This window comes from Sander lucioperca, chromosome 1 (assembly GCF_008315115.2).
Source record: "Sander lucioperca isolate FBNREF2018 chromosome 1, SLUC_FBN_1.2, whole genome shotgun sequence".
In the NCBI taxonomy this organism is placed as follows: Eukaryota; Metazoa; Chordata; class Actinopteri; order Perciformes; family Percidae; genus Sander; species Sander lucioperca.
Window position 1 is genome coordinate 1,729,466 of NC_050173.1, and position 21,064 is coordinate 1,750,529.

The 21,064-nt window shown below is 41.6% G+C and overlaps 1 pseudogene; it reads left to right on the plus strand.

Annotated features, from left to right (window-relative positions):
• The first annotated feature begins 18,227 nt into the window (after positions 1-18,227).
• On the plus strand, positions 18,228-20,149 carry LOC118496052 (annotated as a pseudogene).
• The last annotated feature ends 915 nt before the right edge of the window (positions 20,150-21,064 follow it).

Below are 21,064 nucleotides of genomic sequence, written 5' to 3' on the forward strand. Positions count from 1 at the left end.
CCTTCAGGCAGACGCTGCCAAATGTGTCAAATTGACAGACATGTTTTCGGCAGTAGCAGGGCCTTCATCAGCTCCCGTGGCTGATGATAGTGGTGGTGGTGTCGGTGTCGGCAGCCGTGGCATCCACAGTGAGGAGTAGACTCAGGAGGAGATGGACAGAGATGAGTGAGTGAGGGCAGAACCTGCGGTAAGCAGAACTCCCCTTAAACATTTTGCCCCTTGATAAAACTGACCCAAAAACAAGTGGTGGACAAACTGTTGATGATAACACTGAGGAGTATACTGTTTTATTGAATTAATAAATTTACTTTATTTTACTTTTTTGAAGTATTTAATGTGTCAACTCTCACTGATTCTTGATTACTCATTACATGGCGTTAGTAGTTTTAAGGAGTAGGAGTTGGTATACATATTCAGGGCGCAAGGACGGGTGATATTTGTGATCTTACGTGTGGGCCGGTTTGGGCCAAAATGCCAGGGCCGATTTTTGGTCCCAGTCAGTCCCTGCAAGAAACTGAAAAAAAAAAGCAAAATGAGCTGACCACTTTGTCGTAAGAAACTAAAAATTAAGTAAAATAATTACATTTAACACTTAACACAGAACTTATATTAACATGTATTTAATCACAAAAGTTCAGTGTCTCTGTTTTTCTCTCCTTCTGCCATAAGCATATCTTATCACTTACATACATGAGGCACAACACACACACACACACACACACACACACACACACACACACACACAGACAGAGGTGGTAATAGACAAAAATTGACTGTGATATACACTCACCTAAAGGATTATTAGGAACACCTGTAAGATTTCACATGAATGCAATTATCTAATCAACCAATCACATGGCAGCTGCTTCAATGCATTTAGGGGTGTCGTCCAGGTCTAGATAATCTCCTGAACTCCAAACTTAATGTCAGAATGAGAACAAAAAGTGATCTAAGCAACTTTGAGCGTGGCATGGCTGTTGGTGCCAGACGGGCTGGTCTGAGTATTTCACAATCTGCTCAGTTACAGGGATTTTCACACACAACCATTTCTAGGGTTTACAAAGAATGGTCTGAAAAAGGAAAAACATTCAGTATGCGGCAGTCCTGTGGGTGAAAATGCCTTGTTGATGCTAGACGTCAGAGGAGAATGGGCCAACTGATTCCAGCTGATAGAAGATCAACTTTGACTCAAATAACCACTCGTTACAACCGAGGTATGCAGCAAAGCATTTGTGAAGCCACAACACGAACAACCTTGAGGCGGATGGGCTACACCAGCAGAAGACCTCACTGGGTACCACTCATCTCCACTAAAAATAGGAAAATGAGGCTACAATTTGCATGAGCTCACCAAAATTGGATAGTTGAAAAATATTGCCTGGTCTTATGAGTCTCGGTTTCTGTTGAGACATTCAGATGGTAGAGTCAGAATTTGGCATTAACAGAATGAGAACATGGATCCGTCATGCCTTGTTACCACTGGGCAGGCTGGTGGTGGTGGTGTAATGGTGTGGGGAATGTTTTCTTGGCACACTTTAGGACCCTTAGTACCAATTGGGCATCGTTTAAATGCCACAGCCTACCTGAGCATTGTTCTGACCATGTCCATCCTTTTATGACCACCGTATACCCATCCTCTGATGGCTACTTCCAGCAGGATAATGCACCATGTCACAAAGCTCGAATCTTTTCAAATTGGTTTCTTGAACATGACAATGAGTTCACCGTACTAAAATGGCCCTCACAGTCACCAGATCTCAACCCAATAGAATATCTTTAGGATGTGGTGGAACGGGAATAATTTCCAGTTAACATGTGGGCCATCCATGGATAGCTGCAACAGCCCATGGATCCCAACAGTGTTGCAACTAGTACATAATTACTCGTAATTACACAACAGCACATGCATGTCCGAGAAAATGTGACTCAAAAAATCTTGAGCTAACACAGTCTCATCCCAAAACCTGAGATATAAATCTAATTGTTTTTTTCTGGAGGGGGTGGTTGAAACTCTCATCAAACAGTAGAACGTATCCATTTTACTTTTGACAAAAGTAGGGATGATAAATCCCCCACAACTGAATTTAGAGGCTATGTTGCTGTCTGGAAACAACGCAAAAAAAAAACTTTCTCCCTGGTCTAAGCATTTTGGCTGAACTTTATATTTTAGAGAACAACATGGTAGAAAGTCTGGAAACACAAATATTTCTCCATACCCTCATTTCTTTTTTCCATACTTATCCAGACTTGGAAATTACTAAAATCAAATTCCATACTTTTCCAGGTTTTCCATACCACGTAGGAACCCTGAACTTTACTTTGGTGCTTGCTCACCTCACTTAAACCTTATTGTCCATATTTGAATTTCTTTCTAAATTAAACATTTATGAATGTACGCATTACATATAAAATACAAATTTCCTTTCAAACTGTGTGTTTTACCAGCAGTAAATAGTTTTTGGATTCATATTCTAGTGTCGTCCTGACTGGGAGAACTTCTCTGCATATTAATGCATAAAGCTAAGCTGTGCTTTTCTCTTAATATGTCAGGGGTTACAGCAAGGAGAATTAATTGCTGTTAGAGCCAAGGTGCTACAGTCAATGATATTCGTTTCACATCTGCGTTCTGGGTACACTCATTGTTTTCTAAAGGCTTTAAGGATGACCTTTATTGACCATTAATTAAATACACCAGGGAAACTGTGCAACAGCATGAAAGATAAGATATCCATGACGTTCCACGTCCGGGATTTCTCCAGTGCTGCCATAAATTCCGCCGGATGAACCTCTTTTCGGCCAGATGTCCGTTTACTTCCGTTTTATTTGTGTTGGCATTCTAAACTCCGGTGGATTTATGAGGACTATGGTTAACTGCTCCTCAGATCTCTGCAGGGTAAATCCAGACAGCTAGCTAGACTATCTGTCCAATCTTTTTCTCTCGTTTTCTCTCGCTCGACTAAAACAACTTTTGAACGTACACAAACTCCTTCCAGAGGCTATTTTGCAGCAGCACCGTGGCTCCGCCAGGTGCTTATCCCAAAATCAAAATGTTAGGGCTGTCATAATAAATGTGTGTCAAAATGAAAGTTAATGCAAATTTCTTTGTAACACCACTCATTTTTTTGACACACGATTAACGCACACCCTTTATGTGATTTGGGCCTTGGGCTGCTCCGTAGTTTGGGAAATCAGGAAGCAATGCAGCAGTAATATTGTGGATGGCTAAGAGAAACAAACCTCCTTGAGCAGAAATGGATGAAAAGGGTCTTTTGAAGTTCAGTTTCAAAGCCCTTCCAGATGGTTCTCTCGACAAGAGTAAAAGTTATTTGCATGTACTGTCGATGTGAATTCAGTTACCACCAGAGTTCGTCGAGTCTCAAATACCACTTGCTGGCCAAGCATAAGACTGATGCAGAGAACCCTTCCCCCCCTCGCCAAAGGCACGCCACGCTGGATAGTTTGCAACGGAGACCCAAGAAGTGTATGAAGTACAAAGAAGTAAGAAGTACAAGTGTAAAGTGAGACACTACATTGTGTTAGCATTACCCAGTAATGTTACATTCAGGTCAATATGCCCATCTGTTGTTGCTTGATTGGCTTGAGTTTGCCAATTTTTTGAGCACACAGTGCCTTTGAGGGTATTCTGGAGAATATTCTAGACAGTATTTGTCATTGTTTTGGATTGTTGCAATGATAATAATCATTTGTATAAAACATTTGTCCCCTCCCATGTTGAGAGCATTAAAAACATGAAAATATAAAGCACATTTAAAAAAGATTCAAAATATGCCATTAATCGCGAGTTAATATTTTAATCGATTGACAGCCCTACAAAATAATATTACTATATATATATAATGTGTGTGTGTGTGTAACAAACTGGGAACTTGAAACTAATTCATACTGTTAGTATTTTCTAACAGGTATCTATTTTAATATTAGAGCTAAAGTATGTCCATTACTGAGCAACAAAGCTGGAAGTTGGGAGGAGGATGGGATAATGAGTTCCCTAGTAATTCATAAATCAGCTGTAATTCATTTTTAAATGATCTATATACCACTTACCTAAACTGGAGGGTCACAGACAATGACGTAAGGAGGATAGGCAAACTACATAGTTCCTTTTTTTTTAGGCTTGGGGAACTAATTAACTGCGGGGTGAATTTGTGTTTTACTTTGGAACAAACAGGTTCTGGGAAAAGAGCATTGTAAGGAACATTCCTTCCCTCACTTTTCTCCTTCTCTCTATCTCTCTCACTAACCACAAACACAAGAAATGCTTTTTTTGCTGTGTACGTAAGCAAAGTAAAAAAAACAAAACAAATTGAAATACATCATTAAAAATACATTTTAAATTAATTGCCAGTAGATATAGGCATTTCTTGTACATACACAAGTGAATTTCCGGCTTCAGAGATGCAATCTGCTCCGGCAAAAATAGACCCAGCACGTACAAATACCGGAGCAGGGAGAGGAGCCGCGAATGAGATGCTCCCAGTGGACACACACACACACACACACACAAAAAACAGACACACAAAAAAAAACACACACACACACACACACACACACACACACACACACAGGATTGCAACGGAGCTGGATCCTGTGTATATTGGCCGTTAAGTGAAGGAACATACAGTTGCTTTAACAAGCTACCTCTATCTCAATCTAGAGAAACAGTAGCAAGGAATCTGGAGCAGGAAGCTTGTAAAACCTTTATAGGTGTAACTTAGCAGAACATCACAAATGCATGCACAATTTAGCTTTTTTACGCAATATTGACCTTAAACTTTGTCCGTCTGCCTTCATGTGTCATTCCTGGTTGTCTACTTGCCTGACACATTTCATGTAAATTGATTTCCTGGTTAGAAGTATGTACTTTTAGCATCCTAATATCAGTAAGTGACTATATTCATGGATGACTGGCATAGATGGCTGGCTGATTCACAAGCCCACTGATTGGCTGATTGCTTGAACGGATGACTGGTTAAATAAATTGGCCAGATGACTGAATGCATGCACTGAACAAATTGCAAAGCAGAGCACCACATAGCATGAAAATAGACCTTCCTTCTGGGACAAATTATTATTATTATTATTATTATTATTATTATTATTATTATTATTATTATTTTCATTTTAAATTTTCATTTTCTATTCAGCTTCATCTCAATTAGTATGACATTATTACAATCTGAAATGTATCTAAGCTGTTGACAGGTCAATGTACTAAAACTGCAGAGATATACCAGGTTAAATGTCTTGATGGGGTGACCGGCTTCGCTCCTGACTGACTGACGGACAGGCTTGACTGAGTTTTCAGATTGACCTCATTTCTGTCTGACTGAAGCAGCAGCTGGCTGCCTGATTGACTGTCTGAGAGATTGACTAGGGACACTCATTTATTGACATTTCACTACTTCACTTAACTGGATGTATGAATAAACAGCTCTTACAAAAAAAAAATATTGTTTTAAATAATGCCATGTATGCCACATTTAAACTAGTCTATATCCACTACGTTCCACTTCCAGGATTGCTCCGGTGCCGCCTGTCACCGCCTGTCACTCTTTTTGGCCGGATGTCCGTTACCTTCTGCTTTCTTTGTGTTGTAATTTTAAACTCTGGTCGATTTACGAGGACTATAGGTAGTCTCGCTTTGCCAGACCTTCCTCCGCTGCGCTGCGGAGGAGGGTCTGGCTAGTCCAAACAGCATTCCGGGATGGGAGAAAAACGTGCTCTGGTTTATGGCATTTCTTTAAACCAATCACAATTGGATGTAGGTAAAAAATGTGACCGTTTTACCATTTCTAGTAAGGCCCATAAGGCCACAGTAATCTGACTCCAATTCAGGTCACTACACCCCACACCTTTAAGATTGAAGTGTCTGTTGACTGGTAGATCAGAAATAAAACTCTAAGGATTCGCTTAGTTAAAATATAACAAGCTTTAGTGAAATGATATTGCAAGTAAATAAGGCCACAAAATATTTTCCTACAGCTAAGCACCAGACAGAGCCCCGGTGCCGCAGCAAAATAGCCTCGGGAAGGAACTATTTTTGGTGGAACGTGTACGTTCAAAAGGTGTTTTAGTCGTGCAACAGAAAACTCACATTGGATAGATAGTCCAGCTAGCTGTCTGGATTTACCCTGCAGAGATCTGAGGAGCAGTTAACCATAGTCCTCATAAATCCACCGGAGTTTAGAATGCCAACACAAATAAAACGGAAGTAAACGGTAAAGAGGTGATAGAATGATTATATAGGGTATTTCACACTGTTCCTTAAGGTCTCCTGATAGGGTATGTAACATTGGTTGGGCTGAAAATGGCCCGGGTGCTATTCTATGGGTCCTAATGCATCCCTGTGTTTTGGCCCTATTTGGAACGAGAGCTTTTCTTCCAAATATGGTATGCTCATGAATATGTATATTACAGTACGAGACAGCAGGTCTCATATTTCAGACACTGCAATGTTATACATTGTTCGTCTGCTATTTCATTACTAAATTCACTTCTGAGACTTTTTTATGCGAGAAATCAACTATGTAAATATGTGCCGTTTTACGAAAATTGATGGCTAATTGCAAATTTTGTCCGACTGTGTGTCGGAGTCCATGATCTCCGTGACAGCGGCCAGTGCTGCCTGGGTTGTTGCCACGCTGCCCGGCCTGTCCTTTCACAGACCCCGGGTACGCTTTCGGCGTAACAATAGTGTATTGTACAGTTTGAATTTCATCACGGCATGTATATCACAGCTACCCTAAGGTCTTACAAAGCTAACACTTTTATCCAATTTCAATTTAAGGCATTTTTGGGTCTCGTTAGGAGGAGCTGCTAGCTAGCCTATGTGTCCCATTCAATCCTATGGGAAAAGATCGCTCGATGGTGTTTTTTGCCTCCAACGGCGCCTTCCAGGCAGCTAACCCTAACCTTAACCCTAAACATAACCATTGCCGCGCTGCATGGGGGGAGATCCTGGGGGCAAAAAACACCAAAGACGACGAAAAGATCGCCACTACACTTTCGGCATAACTATAGCATATTTACACTTTGAATTTCGTCACGGCATGTAGATCACAGCTACCCTAAGGCCTTACAAAGCTTAGCTAACACTTTTGTCCGATTTCAATTTAATGCATTTTTGTGAATTTCAGAAGTCTCGTTAGGCGGAGGCTAGCTAGCTCTCATTGATAGAGCTCCATCCAGCTCACTGTGGGCTCTATCAATAAGACTCGCAGACAAGAGTAGTTTATTTCCCCACTTGTTTGTTTAAATAACTCAACACACATATCCATTATAAGATTAACTGGAACCTGTGGTAAGCGATTGCGGGCGTAACAAGCTCGCTGACCGCGCTCTCACTCACACACACCAGCCACTTAGCAGGAAGAGGGGAGGGAGAGCAGCGAGCTGCAGGCCCTGGAGCTCTGTCAGGGCAGCGGTGGTAGTTGGTTGGTAGTCCAGTAACCCACAAATGGTGATTTTGCGTGGGTATGGAGCACCGCAGGCTGCCGGCCGTGACGGAGCTACATCTAGCTCACAGCGGGCCGGGGTCTGTGAAGGAGGACAGGCTGGGCGGCGAGGCAGCAACCCAGGCAGCACCGGCCGCTGAACTCAGACACACAGTTGGACAAAATTTGCAATTAGCCATCAATTTTGGCACATATTTGACCTCTACATAGTTGATTTCTCGCATAAAAAAGTCTCAGAAGTGAATTTAGTGATGAAATAGCAGACGAACAATGTATACAATTTCTGAGATCTGCGCGACCTATTCAGAAGACTACCTGATCTCAGATCAGTGGTGTAGCCTATGTAAATGTTGGGGCGTGACAAAGGTAGAGACTAGAGCCAAATAAGGAGGAGCCACCTCCTTATTTGACAACAACTCGGTGGTTTGTTGAGATTTGCCCGTTTTCAGAGGCAGTTTCAAATTGTGAGATTTGCAGAGGAAAGAGGTGTCAATGGGATTTTGAGGTTCTATGTATGTCCTATTTATTCAACTATGACAAGGTAAAATTGGTTTTGCATTCTATCACCCCTTTAAAATTCCAACACAAAGAAAGTGGAAGGTAATTGACATCCAGCTGAAAAGAGTGTCATCTGGTGGAATTTGCAGCGGGAACAGAGCAATTCCGAAAGTGGAATGTCATGGATACTAGACTATACTATGGTTAACTGCTCCTCAGACATGTAAACTATTGCTGCATTCATATGGATTTGCCATGGTGACTGTGTATTGCTTACAAAGAAATGGAATAAAATATATTAAAGAAGATTTGTCATGATTGTGTGTTTCTGTTGTTAGTGTTTCCTGTTTTATTTTGTAGTAGTCTGTTTTCTCCCTAGTCTTGTCTTGTTTTACTTCCTGTCTTGTGTTTTCCCGCCTGTTTGATTGTCTGATGTCTTTCACCTGTTTCCCAGCCCTTGTGTCACCTGCCTCTCGTTACCTCTTGTTTTTAATCTTTTTTGTTTCCCTTGTCTTTTGTCAGATTGTCTCGTTATTTTTGCTGTGTGTTCTGTTCTGTTTCTGAGTTCCCTGTCATGGAGTTCCTTGTTTCTGGATTATTGCTCCCAGTAAGTGTTGCCTGGCTATAATAAATCTCTTTAAACTGCATTTGGGTTCAAGCCTGGCCTACTTTCGCATCAGCGTGACAAGATTATTACGTTTCAAATTTTTTTCTGAAATGATTCTAGTAATGCACTTAGCTTGTTGTAATATCTTGGTAGGATTTCAAACTCTAGTCATATAATTCCTAGTGGTCGTTTTTTTCTTGTGTGAGGGAGCTACTTAACATCCAGTTGTGAATTCTGTTGCGGAGGGTGGAAAAAGTTAAAATATTTTAACTTTGGACGCCAATCCCATCTATCGTTACCGCAACGGTAACGATAGATGGGATTGGCGTCCAAAGTTAAAATATTCTCTGCCGGCCTCACCTAAATTTACCTTCCTGCTCTTCGCTTTCTACTAAGATGAAATCCAGTTTGTCGTCTACAGCCTGAATCCATGTGAATGCAGCATAAGATGGTGAACATACATGCTGATGTTAGCATTTAGCTCAAAAGCATGGCTGTAGACTCTTGTTTCCCAGTACATTTAGTGATGGCTGAATGAAGCTTCGTGAAGCATTTTCTTTATTTTCTGAGCCCACCAAATGGCGCTCTCTGTTTAAGAAAGGGTTGAAAGCACACAGAATTGCCATTCCTTGAGCCTTTTTTTTTTCAAACCAAGAGCGCCAACTAGTGGGCTCAGAAAATAATATATAAAATCTATACAGGCATTTTATAAATAAAATGGTTTACGAAGCCATTACTACAATACATCCACATCAACCTCTCTTAATATAACTTTCGATTACATTTTGTTGTTGGAAATTTTTTTATTTTGATATGACAATGGATGGTTCTTGTTCTTAAAACACCTAAAATATGAATCCAAATTTAATTGTTGCTGACTCATCTCTCTGATCCATGTTTTAAATCCTATGTAAATTAAACAAACCTCATAAGATTTCAAAATGAGTGCACTTAGTCAGAAGCCTAAAGTAGTAACATATTGCAATTAGGCACTTAATATGCCAAGGTTAGTCTATCAATCAATTCCCCAGAGTCCCGGCTGGCTAGCAGCTTTCCCGAACCCCGGCTGGCTAGCAGCTTTCCCGAACCCCGGCTGGCTAGCAGCCTCTCCGAACCCTGGCTGGCTAGCAGCCTCCCCAGAGTCCCGGCTGGCTAGCAGCCTTTCCGAACCCCTGCTGGTGTCCAGCCTCTCCGAACCCCAGCTGGCATCCAGCCGCCCTGAACCCCGGCTGGCGTCCAGCCGCCCTGAATCGGCTATGGCCACTCCCCCTGAGCTCCAGCTGGTGTCCAGCTGCCCAGACCCCCGGCTGACGTCCAGCCTCCCTGAACCCCGGCTGACGCCCAGCCTCCCAGTGAATTTCGACGTTCTGCCTGGCCGCCTGAGGGGCTCTACCTTCGTCGTCCTGTTTGGCCGCCAGAGGGGTTTCGCCTTCGACGTCGGCCACCTGAGAATCCTCTACGGCCTGTTCGGTCGCCAGAGGGGTTCCAACCTCGCTGCTGCCAACAGCCCTGCTGGCCAAAGCAGTTTTGTCCCCAGTTCCCAAGTGCCCCCGGTCCCCAGTTCCCAAGTGCCCCCGGTCCCCAGTTCCCGAGTGCCCCCAGTTCCCGAGTGCCCACTGTTCCTAGTTCCCGAGTGCCCTCTGTCCCCAATTCCCGAGTGACCCCGGTCCCCAGTTCCCGAGTGCCCACTGTCCCCGGTTCCCGAGTGCCCTCTCTCCCTCTTTCTTACTCTCTGGCTCCCCTGGACCTTCTCCGCCTTCCTTGGGTCGTTTTGGTTTTTTGTGGACTTGTTTTGGTTTTTTGTTCGTCACTCTCCGCCCTCCCTGGGTTGTTTTTTGTTCTGTTTTGGACATCTGGGATACTGTTATGGTTTCGGTATTTTGCTTTGTTTTCCGTTCTAATTTGGATCTGGTATTTTGGTTCTATGTCTTGTCTCCTTGTGATTGTGTAATTTATGGTCTTGTTTTGTATTATGTTCTGTTTCCTGTTTTATTGTGAAAGTCTGGTTTTCTGTGCTGTCTAGTTTTACTTCCTGTGTTTTCCCACCCTTGTGATTGCCTGATGTTTCTCACCTGTTTCCCAGCCCTTGTGTCACCTACCTCGTTACCCTGTTTATTTAGTCTTTGTCTCCCCCCTGTCCTGTGTCAGATCATTTTGTGTTTGTTCCTGCCAGTTTGTTCGTTCCCGTCAGTATTCCTTGTGGTCTCTGTGTTCGGGTTTTGGATATCCTGTTCTCTGGTCTCTCCACTTTTGGAGAGTTTTTTGCCTGTTTTTGTTCTGGACTCTTTTGTATGAACTTTGTTTTTTGTTAAATAAACCTTCAAGCAACAAAACGTCAGCCTGCTCTCTGCATTTGGGTCCTCTAATTCCCTGCACTACAACATTGGTTAATTTATTGATATCTGTTTGAGACATATTGTCTTTTTCATAAATACAATTTATATTCTTAAGTATTCTATCTTGTTCAAATCTTTTCTCTTTTGCCAATTCTTTACCCCTTTTAATGCCAAATTCCGAATCTGAAATTTTGTATATTCCCAGTGTTGACCATAAATTTGTTCTTCTTGAGCTTTCCTCCAGTTTTCATTAATAACTTCCTCTGCTTTTTCTTTTCTTTTTTGCATATTTTGCTAGTATGGAGTCTAAGGAACAAGATTTCTTTTGTCTTCAAATTTTCACGATCCATTTTCACACTTAGATGACCTCATCATTTATATGATGCATAATTAAGACTGGGGCTACTATCACTCGTGGGTCAAATGTGAGAAAATACTGGTAAAGAGGGTATTTTGCCTAATTTTTGGGTGATTATGAATATCATTTACTTAGCTGATTGTTTATTTTTAAACCTGCTAATTAGCATATGTGGCCTAAAACTGGCCTCCATAGGCAACATAAAATGGGTGAATAGGGTAAAAAAATGTAACCCCTTGATATTCTTATGAAACTGTGGTATCTGACAATTTATAATTGTGATCTAAGTTCTTGGTATAAGGAGATGCATGAACTTTACCCCACACAAACATCTGGAAACTGTTAACATGAGCAGAGGTCCCCCCAAGACAGAAGATACCTTTTTTGGAGTTATGCCAGATAACAGGCATGGATTGGTCAGTCCAATCATATACTCACACATATCACGTCTTATGTTAATACAAGGCATGGAATATATACTGTGTACACACAAAGAAAAGGCAGAGCGACAAATTTTGAGGTTTGGGTCGGTCGTCTCTCCAGATGTCCATGGTGTCTGTAAATTGATGCTGAAATCTCTGATATAATAAACCTTTTTTATAATCAAGAACAGTGTCAACGAAGTTCCTTCTCTACGCATCGGCAACGCAGTGCTGCCACTAAATATACCACTAAACTTCACTAGTTGGTTATTTATGTTGAGACAATATTTTTTTGCATTACACGTTTTCTGAAAAATATGTTTATGGATGTAATTTAACAATATCTCATTAATTATGCACTATTTTGCATACATTTCAATGTGCAAAGTTGACAGATCAGTTCCTATCAGTTATCTGCAATAGAGGAAAAGGTTCACATGAACTGAGGGTCTTGTTTGACCGTTACCTTGATAAGTCATTGAAAGATCAGACACGAGCTAAACGCACCAAAGGCTCTGAACCAGTTCTCTTCCACATCTCAGATGCCATGGATGTGCAAAACATAACCATGAAGCAGCTCCTCTCTCATAAAGAAGCAAAGAATAAACTTACTCTGTACCTTCAAGGGAAGTTGCTACAAAACTTTGCATTGAGTCGTAAATTGCTTGTTTGTGCAGCTGGCACAGAGGTAAAGTCAAATTTGGCAGATGCAATCCCCGTGGAAATGCAAGAACATGACCATGAAGAGGCAGATACATTGATTCCATTACACTGTCTTTATGCTGCCTCATCACACCCTGGTTGCACAATTCATGTGCACTCAGTGGACACTGACATTTATGTGCTGTTTGTCTTCATCTACAGTTTTCTTCAACCATGTCAGTTGCTTTTTCATGCTGGGAGGGGAAAAACAGCTCATATCAGCAACATTGGTGAAAGTGCTAAAGACCTTGGATCCAATCATGCAAAAGCATTCCCTGCCTTCCATGCATTTACTGGTGCAGATTGGGGTGGAAAGTTTTCCAGAATTAGCAAATAGAAATGGACACAGCTATTTCTGGTACTCGATGAGGGAGACCCCATTCTTTAGGGTCTGCAGGCTTTGGGGTCATCTTTAGATCCAGTATCAGCAGAAGTAGTGAATTGTTTGGAGAAGTTTGTGTGTGTGGCATATGGAACATCAGCAAAGAACAGCGCTACTTTGAAAGACCTCCCGTGGGAGCTGTTTCGAAAGGGAAAAGAAAGGGAAAAGCTTCCACCTTCACCAGTTGCCTTTCTTCCTCATGTATCCCGGACAAACTATTTGACATGGAAGTTCTGCACTAAAGCAAAGCTCAAGCTGCCTTCTCCTGTAGATCATGGGTGGCAATCGGAGGGAGATTTGTTTGTGCCAGTTTATTGTTTAAAGCACCTCTGGCTTTTGTAAAGTGTGGCTGCCTAAAGAGTAAGTGTGAAAAAAATGTGTGGTCCTGTACTCGAAATGGACTGCCATTCACACCAGCCTGCACTTGTGTAGACTGTGAAAACCAGGAGGAGGTCAAAAATGATGGGAGTGATGTTGATGAAAGTGAGGAAGATGAGTGAGTATTAACTCAGTTGTATAAAGGATAAATTGCCATGAATACTGAGAGTGCTAATACGCCCTCTATGGTAGAGGCAGAGCTGGAGGATGATGGGGGATTGTCGTCAATTTCCCTGGTGGAAGTTGCTGAGGTAGTTAGGGATTGATGAGATCCGTCCAGAAATGCTTAAAGCTCTGGGTGTGGAGGGGTTGTCTTGGTTGACATGCCTCTTCAACATTGCGTGGAAGTCGGGGACGGTGCCTAAGGAGTGGCAGACCGGGGTGGTGGTTCCCCTTTTCAAAAAGGGGGACCAGAGGGTGTGTGCCAATTACAGGGGTATCACACTTCTCAGCCTCCCCAGTAAAGTCTACTCCAAGGTGCTGGAAAGGAGGTTTCAGTCGATAGTCGAACCTCAGGTTGAAGCGGAACAATGCGGATTCCGTCCTGGTCGTGGAACAACGGACCAGATCTTTACTCTCGCAAGGATCCTGGAGGGAGCCTGGGAGTATGCCCAACCGGTCTACATGTGCTTTGTGGACCTGGATAAGGCGTATGACCGGGTCCCCCGGGAGATACTGTGGGAGGTGCTGCGGGAGTATGGGGTGAGGGGGTCCCTTCTCAGGGCCATCCAATCTCTGTACGACCAAAGCGAGAGCTGTGTCCGGGTTCTCGGCAGTAAGTCGGACTCGTTTCAGGAGAGAGTTGGCCTCCGCCAGGGCTGCGCTTTGTCACCAATCCTGTTTGTAGTATTTATGGACAGGATATCGAGGCGTAGTCGGGGTGGAGAGGGGTTGCAGTTTGGTGAGCTGGGGATCTCATCGCTGCTTTTTGCGGATGATGTGGTCCTGATGGCATCATCGGCCTGTGACCTTCAGCACTCACTGGATCGGTTCGGGATGAGGATCAGCACCTCTAAATCGGAGGCCATGGTTCTCAGCAGGAAACCGATGGAGTGCCTTCTCCAGGTAGGGAATGAGTCCTTACCCCAAGTGAAGGAGTTCAAGTACCTTGGGGTCTTGTTCGCGAGTGAGGGGACAATGGAGCGGGAGATTGGTCGAAAATCGGCGCAGCGGGTGTGGTATTACATTCAAATGGTAATGGTATTATTCATGTTCTGTTATTTAAAGTTAAGTAAGTGATGTATAGATTACACACCAGTATGTATTCAGTATTACAAGTTCTTTGTAATCACAGTTCACCAAAAGTGTTGTTAGCGTTTATACATGAGATCCTTGGGTGTCTCTGGTCTTGTGAATTAGACTAAAATATACATGAGAGAATCCACAAAAAAGTTAATGAGATATTGTTAAATTACATCCATAAACATATTTTTCAGAAAACTTGTAATGCAAAAAAATATTGTCTCAACATAAATAATCAACTAGTGAAGTTTCATAAGAATATCAAGGAGTTACATTTTTTACCCTATTCACCCGTTCTATGTTGCCTATGGAGGCCAGTTTTAGGCCGCATATGCTAATTAGCAGGTTTAAAACACTTCTTAATTATGCATTATATAAATGATGATGGTGATGAAATGTGAAAATGGATCATGAAAATTTGAAGACAAAAGAAATCTTGTTCCTTAGACTCTATACTAGCAAAATATGCTACACAAGGTACTGTTTTGTTCTTTTTTTTCTGAGAGTGTACGTTCACATTGCAAGATGCCTACAACGATGAAATTAGTTAATGTGCTCACAGACAAGTGAGCCAATGTGTTGGATTAGCTTCTCTTTGTCACAAATTCTTGTTTCCTCAAAACCTTCTGTTTGTTTATTTGACCATTCATTTTATAAAGACACTAACATGGTTGCAACAATGTACATGCACAATTAAAATAACATCAGGATAACACAAAAAAGTCACAGGGCTTATTTCCAATGTGGTCCTTGTTCTAATTAGATGGCGGAGAGGTGTGTGCGTGGACCTGCACGTGGTGATCGTGGAGTATGGCATTAGTGGCATATACAGTAAGAGCGCAGAAAAAACATCAATATAGAGATAATATTCACATTGGGCATTAACAGGCATTATTCTGACAGCAGGATGAAGTACACACTACATATTATACTGAAACTAGTCCATTAAATGAGGTTATACAAGTACAAATGCGTGAAATATGCTTGCAAACTCCAGCCCACAATTACCCTTCCTATCCAAAGTCACAGGTACGCCGAAACAGGTCTATGGAACTTTCCATGCGAAACATGAACAGTGTTACAAAAACCTTAGAACTAGGTCTCAACCAGTCATCAAATTCTGAAATATGCTATGTGAAAAACACACCAACCTAGTTGCAGTAGCACACGTAGACCCCAAGCTGAGCAGCCAGCATTTATCATGTTCTTTCAGTCTGGTTAAATGTTCATTTAAAGCTTGGCTCCAAAGCTTACATACAGTGTCCTCAGCATTTATCATGTTCTTCCAGTCTAGTTAAATGTTAACAAACATAGACTATAAACTGAATAGCCAGCATTCATTATGTTCAGTCTGGTTAAATGTTCCTTTAAAGCTTGGCTCCAAAACTTATATACAGTGTCCTCAAGTCAAACTTGGTACAGTAGCCCAGGTACCGCTAGTCCACAGCCGCTGGGTCCGCCAGCCTCGGCCCCGCCGCCAGCTCCAGCACCAGACGCGAAGTCCCCCTGCCGTCCTCTGGCTCCGTCGTTGGCAACAGGCCCCGGTGCAGAGCGGCCCGTGTGAATGTCACATCATCCTCCATATCCAACTCCCGACAGAAAACGCCCGCATCTCGGGCTGTAGTGAAGGTAAACTCTCTCTCTAAACTCCGTTGCTTGTCCAAGACCTGAGCGATCAAGTCCTCTATGTTCGGGGTTGTGCTAGCATCAGTCGCTATGTTAGCCACCGCTCTGTTAGCTGCCGCCATGCTAGCAGAGTTCTTTGTCCGGGTAGCTAGTTTAGACGACAACGAGACCTGATTTCTCGCGCTTGTAGGCATTCACTGAGTCACTGTGATAACAGATAAAACAATTTGGCGTCGAAGAAAAAGGAATAGACCTGGTTTTACAATGAAATGTGGAGGTGGGTAAGAGAGCTCTAGCCTTCTGCAACCATTGCGATTGCTGGTCACATGACCTCCCCTTGGATGGGCATTTTTGACACCATGAGCAGAGCCTATGATCACATTACCCCTCTAACCCTTTGTCTGCCATTTTTGGCATTTCCCCTGACGCTGACCTCCCTGTTGCACTGAGGCAGGCCCTGGCGTTTACATCTCTGCTAGCCCGGAGACTGATCTTGTTCAACTGGAAGCTATCCTACCCCCCTACACACCATCGTTGGATTAAAGAAGTGCTCGACAACTTGAAGCTTGAGAAGCTTAGATCATCTCTGAAAGGCTCTATCTCTACATTCCTAGAGACATGGAAGCCTTTCCTAGAATTAGTTGACTCCCTCAGCCTACTTTCCGACTTGGAGGACTGAGTTCCTCCTAGACTGCTCCACTCGACGTCAGGTCTGACTAAAGTCTGCATTATCAACAGTCACCTGAGCTAAACAGTTCACATCACCTGCTAAACTCATTCCAAGCAACACAACTCTTCACCACGTCTCAAAACAGGCTCAGTGAGCCAAACACTATGAACAATCCTCACTGAGATAACACACACCGTAACTCAGAGCACACAGAGTAAAAACACTAGCATCAAACACCAATACAGAACATACAAACTTTTCATCTTTACAGTTTAAATAATTTAAGTGACTTTACACTAATCAATATTTGCTGTAAGAAAAGAGTGAAATTATTTTCTTTCCTTTTTTATTTTATACCAGTTTTGAGGTAAACAAGAATGAATGAAAATCCTCAGTTTGCTTGCCTACAGTAAATAGATATTTATATTTTTATTTTGTCTGTAGTAATTTACGTAATTACTGGAAATGTTACAAACTAAAGGTACGTAATTTTAAAAGTTTTTTTATCAACAAACTGGATGTCTTCTCTTTCCATGAACCTACATTATCTCTAAATATAAATGACTGTGGTGTTCCCATTGCTTACACCTCCAATACTTTGTGAAAAACAGTAAGTGTGCAGTTTTACTATAGTAAAGGAAGTGTTTTTCACATTTTCACAACTTATACCTGTTCGCTGTTTCTCTTAAACGGTACAATGTATAACTTTTTCATTCTTATTTGGTGTTTCTTTATTTTCAAAAAAAGGCTTTATGAGCTTTCTGTATATACTATATACAGTATGTGTTCACTAACAAGTATAAAACAAGAAACCATTGCAATCAGCAGTGTTTGAAATGCACCAGGCTGAAATCCGTACTGTTTTGAATGCGTGGTCAACAGTTTTGACAGCAGTGTGTTAGCATTTGAACAAAGTGCTGTCTAGGTTGTGGTTAAAGCCATGGGAAAAGTGTGTAGAGTTTTGAAAACTGTTCAAGCAATGAAAAACGAACTAGAGTTTGGTCCACATGAACTGCTGCCGTGCAGACTGTGGTTAGAGTTTTGCACGTTACTCCAATTGTGCCCACTGTCGTCTAGCAATCGAAAAAAACTGTAACATGAATCCAACATATTATTAGCAAATATATATCCCCACTGTTGATAGGCTTACTGGCCTATAGGTAAGGTAGTCACAAAGATAGCCATCCACAGATAGAGCTAATCCTAAGGATTCACTGTGCCACATGTATGTTTAACATAAAAAAAAATGATTTATAAAATCATGCCGAAAATTATTATTTTAATAGCTTAGTATGCACTAAAAAGGTAAGTATAAAGGCTTTAGGCTGCCCACACGTAGGCCTAGTTTAATATGTAACTTCATTTTATATAATATGTAGTAGGGGGTCCCTGCTACGTATCTTTTTCAGTTAAGGGGTCCTTGGTTTAAAAAATGTTGAAGACCCCTGCTTTAAAGATTCACGCTTTCTACAATATCTGCACATGGCAACTAACCTATAGTTAAGGTTCAGGGAAAATGCCAGTTATTGCAATGCATTTGGGGCAAGGTAACAGTTTGGCAACTAAACTAATTAGTTAATGTTAGAGAAACATCGTGGTGATGATTAATAAATAATCAAACATCCGTGGCAGGACTCTGGCATGAAATATGCTACACGCCCACCCACCATCCAGAATTTCACACTTGTACTTATCAAGGAAGTAAAAGTACAGAAGCATGATCAGCAAAATGTACCGGACGTAATATAAGTACAAGTATTCATTATGCAGAATGGCTCCTTTGACAGTGTTATATTATTATAGAATATTATTAAATTCAGTTTATCAACAAGAAATACATGTAAGACCATTTTAATTTTGTAGTTTGTCAATGTAAAGCCAATTTTAAAAGAATTTGCATACTACTGGTAGTGATGGCCAAATGAAGCCTTATGAAGCTTCATAAACCATTCTTTATTTTCTAAGCCCCCTTACTAAAGTAACTAATATTCCATTATATAGTATTTTCATTCTATGCTACTTTCAACTCCACTATATTGATTTGATGCTTACTAGTTCAGAATCAGATTGTACTAGCAAGTGTCAAATCAGTATAATTAAGTTAATAGTAGCATAGATTGAAAATATTACGGATGTCCCGATCAGTTTTTTTGACTCCCGATCCGATCCCGATCTTTTAAATATTGAATATCTGCAGATACCGAGTCCCGATCCAATACTTACAGTTGCTCAGATAATAGAGCTGCACACCGACACTGGTGAGTGGCCGCACCCATCTTGGTTTGAAAGTGCCAGCACCCAGGCAATTTGGTGGTGCGTTTGTGGAGCAGGGCGTGTGTGATTTAAGGCAGCGATCACTACAAGCTGATGTAAATGATTGGAGTAACGTAAACAGGGTGAATGCCGATCCCCGATCAGTTAAAAAAAGGCCCAAATCAGCTCCAATCAGATAAAAGTTCAAGTCAAAATTGTACTTAACCCTTGCGTTGTCCTTCGGGTCACCGGGACAAAACAAGGGTTAATACAGCACCTTAGTGCTTTTTTGTACAGCATTTTGGTCAGCTTAAGCTGTGTTTAAATGTGCTCTAGAAATAAACTTTACTTACTTACTTTACAAGAGACAGGGTTTAGAGAGCAATTCTCAACAAAGTAAACAGAAGTACATAACCCTTGTGTTGGGGTTAAGGGTTAAGTACAGTACTTCAGTAAATGTACTTCATAACATAACAGTTTTTCGGGAAAGGTCGGACCTTTTGGCTTTTCACAACGACCATCTGTATGAGCCATACAGATTTTCTGCAGATGGCACACGCTACCTTTGCAGACTGCTGGTTCCCAAGATTCAGCACCGCACATCTTGGAGCCATGCCCTCACCATCCCACAGATGGTCTGTATAGGGCCACGGTTCTTTGCAGGTGGCATGTTTTTATATGCAGTTGGAGATGCTGAAAATCTGAGCAAAGCCACAATTTGCCGTTCAATTAGAAAAGTGTATTTAGCACTAAAAGGATTCATCAACATCTTCATTACCTTTCCCGGCCACAAAAGAACATGCTATCTTAAGGAGGAACTCTACAAAATTGCAGGTGGGCCTAACATGAATTACAGATTACAGAATTGTGTTACTGTCACAGTAGGCTATTACTCATTATTTTGTGTTACAGGTTTCCCAAATGTTATAGGTGCGCTGGACTGCACTCATATTAGAATAAAATGCCCCTCAGGTGCTCATTGTGAATAGAAAATCCTTCACTGTATCAATGTTCAGGTAAGGACTTATGGATATCTGTCAACTGCATAGGCCTACGTTAATTCTGTGCATTAAATGACCTTAACACATCTTATTGTTACAGATGATCTGTGATGCTGACTGCATTTTCAGCAATGTAGAAGCGAAGTGGCCTGGCTCGGTCCATGACTCCAGAGTCATCATGATAGTGCCAACAGTTTAACTACTATTCATGTTCTAACTATTACATTTTGTGTTCTCAGGGGAATTCTCTGGTGTTTTGCTCTGAGACAAGGGCTATGCATGTCAGCTGTTTCTTCTGACTCTGTTTGCAGAACCCCAGACAGCAGCACAGCACTCTTATAATCTTGCCCATGCAAGATCAAGGGCCCGCATCAAGATGGCATTCAGCCTTTTCAAGTCCCGTTTTCACCCCAGAGGGCCTGTGACATCATTGTTGCCTGTACTGTCCTGCACAATATTGCCTGTCTGAGAAAGGAAAGGGCTCCCAGAGTAGCCTTGGACGTGGACTGGGACAATGCAGCAATATTTCCAGACAATGTCAACGGCAGGCTGGTCAGAGACCAATACAATTGCCAATTATTTTTGATTAATGAATTTCCCTGTATTACAACTACAAATGAGACCAACATGCAACTTAAATTGCAGCCAATCATTTTTCATGTTTTTGGTGCGAGTCTCTTTGGTATTGTACCACAGACGTAAAATGGATTTTATTCTTCAGCTATGGGGAAGTGCGAATTTAGTGATAAAACTGAATTTAGGGCTTAGATGATGTCGTGATATGTCTTTAATTTTATTCATAATGGTCTTAAAGTCTTAAATTTGACTTGGTGAAACCTGCAGAAACCCTGATAACATGTTGAAATAGTGTTACATGCTTGTTACAATTTCTCTCAGTTCAATGCGACATCTGTAAATGTCTTGTTAATAATAACCAATCAGTTCACTTTCGCTAAAGGAAAAGATTGTCGTCATAATGTTATATGGTGTTATTTCATGTGTTCATGTAGGTATGATTGAATTTTTGAGACGAGTTTCCATCTTACCGGTTATTCACTGGATTTAAGTAAAATTTAAAATCAGATTGTAGATTACTTGCTTGATTTCGATTATA